This window comes from Coregonus lavaretus (assembly GCF_964263955.1).
Source record: "Coregonus lavaretus genome assembly, chromosome: 20".
NCBI lineage: Eukaryota > Metazoa > Chordata > Actinopteri > Salmoniformes > Salmonidae > Coregonus > Coregonus lavaretus.
This window is the reverse complement of record NC_140007.1, coordinates 6,194,953-6,206,386: the sequence shown is the minus strand read 5'-3', so window position 1 is coordinate 6,206,386 and position 11,434 is coordinate 6,194,953. Positions and strand designations below refer to the sequence as shown.

The window sequence follows — 11,434 nt, the reverse complement described above, 5'->3', positions numbered from 1 at the left end:
ATTGTTTGTATGGATGAATATGGTACCTTCAGGCGTTTGGAAATTGCTCCCAAGGATGAACCAGACTTGTGGAGGTCTACAATTGTTTTTCTGAGGTCTTTGCTGATTTATTTTGATTTTCCCATGATGTCAAGCAAAGAGGCACTGAGTTTGAAGGTAGGCCTTGAAATACATCCACAGGTACACCTCCAATTGACTCATGTCAATTAGCCAATCAGAAGCCTCTAAAGCCATGACATTTTCTGGAATTTTCCAAGCTGTTTAAAGGCACAGTCAACTTAGTGTATGTAAACTTCTGACCCACTGGAATTGTGATTAAGTGACATAATCTGTAAACAATTTACTTGTGTCATGCACAAAGTAGATGTCCTAACCGACTTGCCAAAACTATAGTTTGTTAACAAGAAATTTGTGGAGTGGTTGAAAAATGAGTTTTAATTACCTAAGTGTATGTAAACTTCCGACTTCAACTGCACATGAATGTTGTCGGGTGCAGTGCTACACTTGTTGCATGATACCTGTAGCTGAAAGGGCCAACAGTGAAATAATGTAGTCTGAGCTTAAACGTGTACAATAACAGCAATTGTTGCTATACTGCACACCTAAGTAATAAACCATCTGCTCTGCAAGCTGGTACTGGCCTTTACTCAAGCACAGCAGGTCATGCTTATTGCTTACATACAGAACATTTGATTAAATTGTGTTACTGACCATGAATGTACTAGGTATTACTTTTAGATTCAGTATGAGCCAAGATGTTTCGATTGGTACCTGTACCTACCGGTTAGTTTGAATGTCTCCATTATTGGAACATCCAGAAACTATTCCCATCTCAATATGATCCCCTCTTGCCTCTAGTTTGTTTTCACCTTTTAAAGATCCCATTGGGGTATTATCAACACTGTATACTTCTCCAAGGAATTACAGTTACATCAAAATCTTTACCACTATTTCACTCTCTGCATATTCTATAGTTCTGAACTAATCACTGATCTGTAACAGAAAAATTGAAGGGGGTTTCATTCCACAGATCCACAACAAATGAGACGTGATACACAGGTTTAAAGCACAAAAATACTAAGCCATTTTCTTTAAAAAAAACAAAAGTAGAATAAACAACCCACTGCAAAAAGCATGGTTTTATTTTCACAGATATATATTTATCAAATTCACAGATTTCAATCAAATGTGCCATTTACCAAAAAAATCTATTTTTTGCCCACTTTTCAAAAATGTTTGTGTTAGTTTGAACTTTGTCCTTCAGCGATTCTTTGCAGTGTCCTGGAACACAAGTAATATTACATTCAGCAACTGAACTGCTTTAGTCACATTGAGACAATAATTGTGTGGTCAATTGTGGCATAGTAACTACTGTTAACTCACTATGTTCTTTACTTCTTAGGAGAGTTTTCCTTAGCCTGGTGGGCTTGCAGCACAGCCACCACCTCCTTCACCTGGAGAGAACAGTGAAGAGAGAGCACAATAACAACCATGATAACCCACCACCAAGGAACTCCCAGGGCTCATAAGTGGCCTCCTTTATGCATTTAGAATTTCTTCCTCTTCGCTGACCTGAAAGGACAGAGTGGAAGCATGTCATACCTTAGAGCGAAGGGACTCTGGTGACTCCGGCATGTGCAGCAGCTCAGAGTTGTCAATCTCCAGCAGCATCCCAGTGATTTTACCAGCCAGGTTGGGGTGAAGGCCCTGGATCGGCGGGTACAGTCGCTCACCTGCAAACCAAGGGAAAGAGAGAATGAGATTAGATTGAGAGACTGCCATCACAATTAATGAACACTCACCAATACCATTCCAGTCACAACCCAGCAGCTTTTTCTGCTCCATGAGAGGGGCTGTAGCCAGCATGGAGGCAGTGAGGGGTTCCTGGCCACTGACGTGCACCGCTAGCGCCATCATCTGGGTAACAACCTTACAACAGGAAATATTAAACACAATGCAATACAAATTACCACTGGGATGTAACTCTTAAAGGCAGATGTAAAATACCAGCAATCAGTCACCACAATGTATGCATCATTATGTTCTGTGTCAAAACAATAAACTACACAAATACATATTCAATTCTGCAGTTATTTTACATTGTATTTCATTGGGGAAAGGATGCAACTTAGAAATGTCCTGCACCCCTGAGGAGTGCTTATACTGGATGCCTCAGACCATATCACCAGACATGCCTGCACGACCTCCTGCTGTCTGTGTGCCAATGTTAGCTGGAGAGGTGGGTGTCGCTTGGTTACTATTTGGTTTTTGCACACACTGGTTTAGTAAGTAAGTGTTTTGAGTAAGCTTTTGGATGTAGCCCATACCCATCCTCTGTGTGTAGTTGATGAGTGGACCCTGGGTGGAGGCCTTTCTGACGGTGGTGGAGGCTTGTCGGGGAACAGCAGACCTAACAAACTGGCCTGAGTAGGGGGCTGATAGCAAAACAACACATGCCATGTCAATAGGGCATCACAAACAAACACATTAGTGTAACAAATAAACATGTTAGAGTTGCAGTAACGCTTTAGTCGTTTAATTCTAATTCTTTGCCTTTAGCTCCAGTATCTCATCTAAAAAGCTTTCTATGTGAGCGCTGCCTCCAACTCACCCTGTGGTCTGGTCCCGACGGTGCCCAGCCTCTGCATGTACTTGTTGGGGTGAGGATGGCATTACGTTCCTCCTTGCGCTGGGCTATAGCCACGTACAGCGGTTTGGTGACCACGATGCGGCCGTTCATCTCAGTCACCGCTTTGGTGGCTTCCTCGGGCGATGAGAAACAGACAAAGCCAAAGCCCTTGCTGTGGACCCCGTCCGTCATCACCTGAGTGAAGGCAAGAGTTAGGGAAGATCAAGAAGTTACGAGGTACAGAGATAGTACACAGATCCTTTGTGATACATCATTGGATAGCAGATGTGACTACTCATGAAAAAGTTGGGTATTACCACCTTGGCACTGGTGATGGTGCCGTAAGGTGCAAACTCCTTCCTGAGTTTCTCGTCGTCTAACCCATCATCCAAGTTCTTGACGTACAAATTGACCCCCTGAATCAACACAAGACACTTCTTCCAATTAACTTACGTTAAAGCCATTTTTCTTCATACCACAGGTGTGCGCACTTCCCCACAGTACCTGATAGCGGTGGATGCGTTCTTGTTTCATCAGCTCAAACTTGCGTTTCAGCTTCCCCTGTCGCTCGATCCTCTTCTGAGCATGTCCCACATACAGAACTCGACCAGGAATGAGTTTTTTCCCATTCATCTGCTCAACTGCCTAAAAGCAGTCAAGGTCAACTAAAAAAGCCCAATTTTAAATGTCATGTTCCCAATTTTCACATTATAATGGTTGATGAGGAGATGACACATAAGGGAGCAACTTCAGAGTAGTCCCATAAAACCCATATACAAACCCTTTGTGCATCCTCGTGGTTTCCATAGTTTACAAAGCCAAATCCACGAGACCCTTTCGTCCATCATCAACCGCACACTGAGGGACCTGCCTGGGAGACCAAGAAAAGACAAGGAGCCTATATATTATAAGCTTTCATGCCAATTCACCCCCTACATCTGATTACATGGATGTTCCAGAATGTTCATTTCAATAAAATACAACATCAACCAGCACTTTATACTAGTGCCCAAAGAAAGGGATATTAAGTCATGTCAAAGCTAGTCTAGTCATATGTCCTACTTTCAGGATGTTCTTACCAAATGCTGAGAAGACATCCTTGAGTTTGTCATCGCTATAGTCTTCGCCAAAGTTCTTGATGTACACGTTTGTGAACTTCATGGCTTTGGCCCCAAACTCAGCCTGTCGCTCCTTTCGGGACTTAAAGTGGCCAACAAAACTGAACACCACACCCATCACCAGGGACAGTTGAGAGATAGAAATATAGAAAAAGAAATCCTTTAATAGAAAACAGAGGATGATGTATATATACAAAAGAACAAACTCATATGCTGGGATGTGGAGTAGTTTTAAGTGTGGAGACTTACATTGATTCTGATATCAACCTTTGATTTTACACATTCTTGACAGGCAGTTGATTATCATTCAGCATAAGCATGTTTTCAATGCTTGATTTAGAAAGTCCTGCAAGTCTCAACTTGGCCATCAGACCAAACCTTATTCAAATAAAAAAAAAGGACAGGAACAACTGTCTACTATTTCCCCTCACCTAATCGTGGACAACTGACATTTTTCCCCCAGGAAATGGGCCTTTGGGTGTGCATTGCCAGAGTCACTACATGTCTCTAGCCTGAGCAAAGAACATGAAAATATTATCTGCTAAAACGTTTATCACGGTCTGAATAAACGTTGAACAAATCAATATTCCCTCCTCCTCCCAAACCATTACAGATTTTCTTTGCACTTTCCCCACTTACATCTCATTCAATTCCAGGTGGTTTATAGACTGGTTGAAAGAAATGTAAAAAATAAAATAAAATACAAATACCATATGGATAGAATAAATAGCTCTTGGTAGGAATTTGTTCACTCACACTTCCGGTCATTCAACAGCATTCCATTCATGGTATCAATGGCTCGATTGGCTGCCTCTTGAGTGTCAAAGTGAACAAAGCCGTAGCCTTTGGAGCCATTCTCATCACACACAACCTGAAATTGAAAAGTTCATGTTGGTGCAGAAAAATGATGCCCTGACACTCAGACAAGAATAGAATGTCTAATGTCTACCTTACAAGACAGAATATTCCTGAAGGCTGAGAATGTGTCATACAGGGCATTGTTGTCAATGGACTCGTCCATGTTCTTGATAAAAATGTTTCCAGCTCCAGACTTCCGTAGCCCTGGGTCGCGCTGAGACCACATTATTCTGATTGGTCGACCCTTGAGGACCTCATAGTTTATCGTATCCAGAACACATTCCGCTGAAAAAGACTAAAGACATACACTACATCAGACATCTGCTCATCATACACACGTCCATGAATAAATTAATATAATATTTAATTGGTTTAATCATTGGAATATTAATCAATTAGCAGGATTAATCTTGCCATCCAGTTGATCAAAGCAAATAGCAAAATCTACTTCAATGTAGTTGACCTTTGGAGTGGCTCTAATTAAGAGAGACAAAGCTCTCATATGGTGTGAGTTACCATCAGCTTATGTCTATTTGTCCATGATTGATACGTAGTAAAAATGTTACCATCAAAGCTGCTGGAAGTTGATGTAGGCGTATCCTAGGGGACCTGCGAGTGATGACATCACGGCAGACGCGGATGGACATGATGGGCCCAGCAGGAGAGAACTTCTGGTAGAGTATGGACTCTGTGACGTCAGGGTGCAGGTCCCCAACGTACAGGGAGGACAACGGGTATGACTGACCACTGCTGTTCATCCTGCAGACACAGAGAGTGTGAAGATCAGAGAGCCTGAAACTGGCAGACAACAAAATAAAAACTAACGGTGAGTTGGAGACTTTATTGTTTTGCACCATTTCATTGACTGCTATCTTATATGATGTTGCCAAGTCCCTTACAAATTTAGGCTAGTTAGTTTATCTGACCTCTGGCCTGGGACTTGAGACACATGGTCTGTCTCTTGGGGGTGGGAGGGGAGGTGTCACATAAGGAAATTGACCAGCTGAGGATCAGAATGGCCAATTAAGTCCAGTGGGGCAACTCTGTTCCTTCTGACCTGGTTGTGTAAGGTCGATGCTAGCACCTGCCCTCCATAAAAATGTGAGTAATGTTACACAACTATTTCTGAACCTCACATTAACCTGTTAAACTCAGGTGAGTTTGGGGGAAAAGTGACATTATTCGAAAGCTACATTCCTTGTCTTTTTGGAAATCGAACTCAAATCTTACTGCTGGCAATGTCATGAGACATACTGCTGGCAATGTCCCCCCCCCCCTAATTCCTACCTTGCTTACCATGGCATTGGCTATTAGCTAGCTAGCTTACCAAGCAAACCAGACGACAGGTTTGATATGATGTAGCTAGCTAGTTTTCAATACAACCTGGCCAGCTAAAATTCCTGCTCGCTCACGTTAGCTAGCTAGCTAGCTAGCTTGTTTCAACTCTGATTTGCTAGCTAACGTTATGTAGCTAGCATTTGAGTGCTGACTGTTCTCATAAAAGTTTATTGTGTAGTGCAAAAATGAATGAAGGATCAAGCTATGGTGATAATTCGTGTCATGTCTGATTACTGCAGTACCGCTTGTCTATGTGCTAGCTAACAACAACAAGCCCAGACGAGCTAGCTAACGTTGTGTCAGCATCCAGCAGTGATCTGCTTGGTGGTTGTATAGTAACGGCGTCACCAGCCCAAATTCTAATTGAGCTGGCAACAGTTGTGAAACTGGGCTGCGCTGGCCCGGGTTTCCCTCAACCCAGCTCAAATTTCAGAATAGAATTCCAGCTCTAATTTGGCCCTAATTTGCCCTCATTTTAAGTGCCAATGGAAACGGGGCTTTAGAGTCACGCGATGGCATGTTGTGTAGTCCTCCCCACTACAACTCTTCAGGAAAGCATGCCGTTTATTAGGCTACAGATTAAATAAATTATGATGAACTTCCCAGGGGGTGAAAGTGAAAGGTGATGAGCTTGATGCTCCTTTCCAATAAATATCAAAAGGTCTTATTCTGGTGACATGATCATCGATGCTTGGCTGCTGTTTGACAAAAAAATACTCACAAAATAATAAAATCATGTAGGCTATATGTGCGCTCTAGCCACCATCGAGCAGATACAATACTGTAGGCCTATCTGCGCGCTGTTAGTAGAAAGCATGTGCCAATACCAGAGTGGGCACACTCGCTATATAACGCAATATTTTTTGTGAGAAAACCATCAGTAGAGTTGAAAATGTGATGGAAACCCATTGAACTTGTATTTTTTTATTGAGTACATGGGAATTTAACTGCAAAAGTTATTTTAATGTACACTACCTCATCACGCACAACTTTTTATTTGCAAGAAGGAAATTTGATGCAAACATCTCTGGCGGGAAAATATGCATAGTTTTTAATGTGGATTTTAGAATATTGCCATGAAAATCTGTTGCCAATTGGATGGAAACCTAGCTAGTGACTCACAACTCAAACCTAGGGTTGCAAAATTCCGGGAACTTTCAATAAATTCCCTGGTTTTCCAGAAATCCTGGTTGGAGGTTTCCGGATTTCCTTCTTACTCACTCCTGATTCCGGGAATACTCCAACCAGGATTTCGGGAAAACCAGGGAATTTATTGAACGTTCCCGGAATTTTGCAACCCTACCCAAACCAGGCAACTGGTTTCAAGTGGCCAAGAGATGTCATGTGATCTTATACTGCTCCTAGTGGACGAACTGGGAATCAGACATTTACACCAATGGATAGGTAGACTTCAGCTTTCTCCTCATGTATATCATTCCTGTAAGCAGTGGCGGCTCCTGAAAAAATTCTCAGGAGGGGCAATTTTTCTGATGATTTAGGTGACCTACACACATTTTTAAAAAGATATGTCCAGCAACAACATGAAGACAGGGGCAGCATATAAGTCAATACCAGAAGCATTTATTGACTGATCTCAAAAGTGTTGGCTTACAAAAGCAAAATAAGTTATCACAGTAAAAATAATCAAGGGTGTTCTTTCACATTCCTCAACACTGCATAAACAATATGTATGGCTTTGTAAAAATGAACAACCATATTCTGGCCAATTGTATAGATTTGTAAATATGAACAACCATATTCTGGCCAATTGTATAGATTTGTAAAAATGAACATGAACAGATTTTTTATTTTTTTGAATGGCAGTACCTTTCAAACATGTCTGCTTGCAGTAAGGTAGCACTCACAAGGTGGCCAGAGAAAGAGAACCTTTCTTTGGTGTGATCCAGGATGGTGTTGCAGACCTCTTCAGACAGCCTCTGCTTCTCCTCTTCTCTCAAAGCTGTTCTGGGTCTTTTGGCTCCTGTTGCTTCTTGCAGCTGCTGTTGAGAGGAGTCCCTGAAGGCAAACAGACCAATGTGTTTGTTGGCTTTGTACAGTATTGTTGTCTATGTGATGCACAGGTATATGCAATGTATCCATGTATAGTACAAATACTTCAGTTCCACTTAAAATGGGCAGGGATGCATAAAGTCTTTAGTGTTTAAGTTAGCCTTTGTGTCTCACATAGCCTGGATGTTCAGCACAGTATACAGTGGTGCTCATAAGCTTATGATCCCATGCTAAAGTTGACTAAAAAGAGGAATAAAAAAGAAAAGAAAATTGGTGTCCTTAAAGGTTGGATTTTCCAACTTTTTTAATTAAGTCATTAAGATCAATTTCCAAAAGATGATTTTTTTATTCCTCTTTTTAGTCAGCTTTAGAATGTGTTCATACACTTATGAGCACCACTGTACAGTACACATAGTATATAAAATAAGATAGATTACACCACTGGCCATATATAATGACAATAATGTAATTTCAAACACAAATGCAGTCTCCTTTCATGCATACATTTTCAAATAAAGCTCTGCTTTGAGAAAGATCGAATGATATTGTTTAATCTTTATCTTACCTTATGGCCTGCACACTGCTTGCGAAGCTGTCGAGGGCACGTTTGATAAAGACAGCATCGATGTCCTTATTCTGTAGCTTCTGGTACGGTGGGCTGGTCAAATGAACCCAATGAACCCGTCCGGATGGCTTCAAAACATTCTATGAGGTCGTCTCGATTCTCGTAGACAGTGTTCACGACTCTGCTGTTGCTAACCTCATCGTTGTGGCGGCGGACAGCTAGCCTGTATCCCTCATCCAGTTGAGTGGCAATATTCACTCTCACCAAAGCAGACAATCTCAAACAGCTATCAATGTGGGTCTTTGACAGCTCATTTTTCTTAATCTTTTCTGAAAGATGGTGCATGTCGGTTACACCAGTCGCTGTCCAAGCGTTGCTGTCTGCCGTTCATGGTTACGTTACGTTACGTATGACGAAAGCGCGTAAGTGCAAGCCCTCAGACACCCATAGAGAATGTATTGAAAGCTCAGAAATTTGAAAAAAAAATATTTTACATTAGAGGCTATGAGAGACTTCTGGGCGATTTTCAACCTGACTGAAATCGCCCCAAAACGGGCGGGGACATTTGAAGCACGACTTTAGCCTGATTGGACATTTAGTGGCTGGCAGATCAGACGTGAACACTGAACTACTGTTGCCATGATATAATTGATTAGAAAAAAAATCCCTTCCTTTTCCCGTTTGGCAGTGCGTCGCCCATATCGCCCTATTGAACACACCGCCCATGCCTGTAAGACGAAAAATGAAGGCATGTCACGTTGCACTAGCCCTGCTCTTTTAAAATGGCTGTGTTCTGTGGGGGTCTATTCTCTTACAACTAGAAGTGATGCCTAGCTTAAAAAGAATACATTAATGATTAAACATAATAGGTTTGTGCTGTACTGATATAGATTGTTTAACATAACAAGCTGTGACTAATGTGAGGAACCGTTAGGGCGGAGGCTGAGATAGACTTGTGACACACACACACACACTGCCTCTTTGTTAAACCACTCAAGAAAATTCTTTTTTAATCTTCAACATAGGAATGCTACCAAAAATAACTTAATGAAACTGGTTACAATTGACGGAGTCACCCATAATTCACCAAATGATATTTTGAAGGAAGAAACAAAGTACTTTAAGCATATGTTTTCTTTTCAGTCGCCTCCATCTCCTCTAACTGAAGCTAATTGTAGAGATTTTTTTTCTATTGATAATGTCAAATTAACACCCACACAGAAAGACTCATGTGAAGGTGAAATTACAGAGGAGGAACTTCTGGATACAATTAAAGACTTTAAGTCTGGGAAAACTCCAGGGTTGGATGGCATACCAGTCGAGGTATACCAAACCTTTTTTGATATACTAAGAGGACCGTTATTAGCATGTTTTAACCACTCCTATGTAAATGGTAGATTATCTGACACTCAAGAAGAAGGTCTGATCTCATTATTACTGAAACAGGATACAAGTGGAAAATATAAAGATCCAGTCCATTGACAAAATTGGAGGCCCCTTACACTTCAGTGTTGTGATGCAAAAATCCTAGCAAAATGTATAGCGCATAGAATTAAAAAGGTATTGTCGGATATTATTCATTCTAATCAGACAGGTTTTTTACATGGAAGATACATTGGAGATGATATAAGGCAAGTATTGGAAACAATAGAACACTATGGAAAATATGGGAAACCAGGCCTGCTATTCATAGCAGACTTCGAAAAGGCATTTGATCAAGTTCGACTGGGGTTGATATATAAATGCCTGGAGGATTTCAATTTTGGAGAATCTCTTATAAAATGGGTCAAAATAATGTATAGTAACCCTAGGTGTAAGATAGTAAATAATGGCTATTTCTCAGAAAGTTTTAAACTGTCAAGAGGAGTGAAACAAGGTTGTCCACTATCGGCATATCTATTTATTGTGGCCATCGAGATGTTAGCTATTAAAATCAGATCCAATAATAATATCAGAGGATTAGAAATCCAGGGCTTAAAAACAAAGGTGTCATTGTACGCTGATGATTCATGTTTTCTTTTAAATCCACAACTAGAATCCCTCCACAGCCTCATAGAGGATCTAGATACATTTTCTAACCTCTCTGGATTACAACCAAATTATGACAAATGTACTATATTACATATTGGATCACTAAAAAATACAATTTTTACATTACCATGTAGTTTACCAATAAAATGGTCTGATGGTGATGTGGATATACTCGGAATACATATCCCAAAGGAAATAAATGATCTCACTTCAACACATTTTAATAGAAAATTAGCAAAAATAGATAAGATCTTACTACCATGGAAAGGAAAATACCTGTCAATTTGTGGAAAAATCACCCTGATTAACTGTTTAGTATTATCCCAGTTTACCTATTTGCTTATGGTCTTGCCTACGCCTAGCGAACAGTTTTTTAAATTATATGAGAAAAAAATATTCAATTTATTTGGAACGGCAAGCCAGACAAAATTAAAAGGGCATATTTATATAATGAATATGAATTCGGAGGACAGAAATTATTAAATATTAAAGCATTAGACCTATCACTAAAAGCTTCAGTCATACAAAAGTTATACTTAAATCCGAACTGGTTCTCAAGCAAATTAGTAAGATTGTCTCACCCAATGTTCAAGAAAGGCCTTTTTCCCTTTATTCAGATTACAACAACTCATTTGCAGTTATTTGAAAAGGAAATCATCTCCCAAATATCACTATTTCTAAAACAAGCCATAGAAAGTTGGTTGCAATTTCAATTTAATCCTTCAGAAACGACAGAACGAATAATGCAACAAATATTGTGGTTAAATTCAAATATACTAATTGACAAAAAAACTTTATTTTTTGACAGAATGTTTAAAAAAGGTATAATCTTCTAAAATGATATCATCGGTAGGACTGGTGGAGTCGTCGCACATGCAGCAAACA

At 40.3% G+C, this 11,434-nt stretch overlaps 1 pseudogene across 1 annotated transcript; it reads right to left on the bottom strand.

Moving 5' to 3' along the window:
- Positions 1–1,211: 1,211 nt before the first annotated feature.
- LOC311147584 (embryonic polyadenylate-binding protein-like) lies at positions 1,212–5,363 on the bottom strand (annotated as a pseudogene). The gene is made up of 12 exons: positions 5,172–5,363; positions 4,697–4,890; positions 4,500–4,618; positions 3,709–3,848; positions 3,411–3,500; positions 3,134–3,274; positions 2,950–3,045; positions 2,612–2,824; positions 2,328–2,435; positions 1,603–1,985; positions 1,384–1,454; positions 1,212–1,281 (listed from the first exon to the last, which is right to left on the bottom strand). The product of its transcript is annotated as an embryonic polyadenylate-binding protein-like (transcript).
- Positions 5,364–11,434: the final 6,071 nt, after the last annotated feature.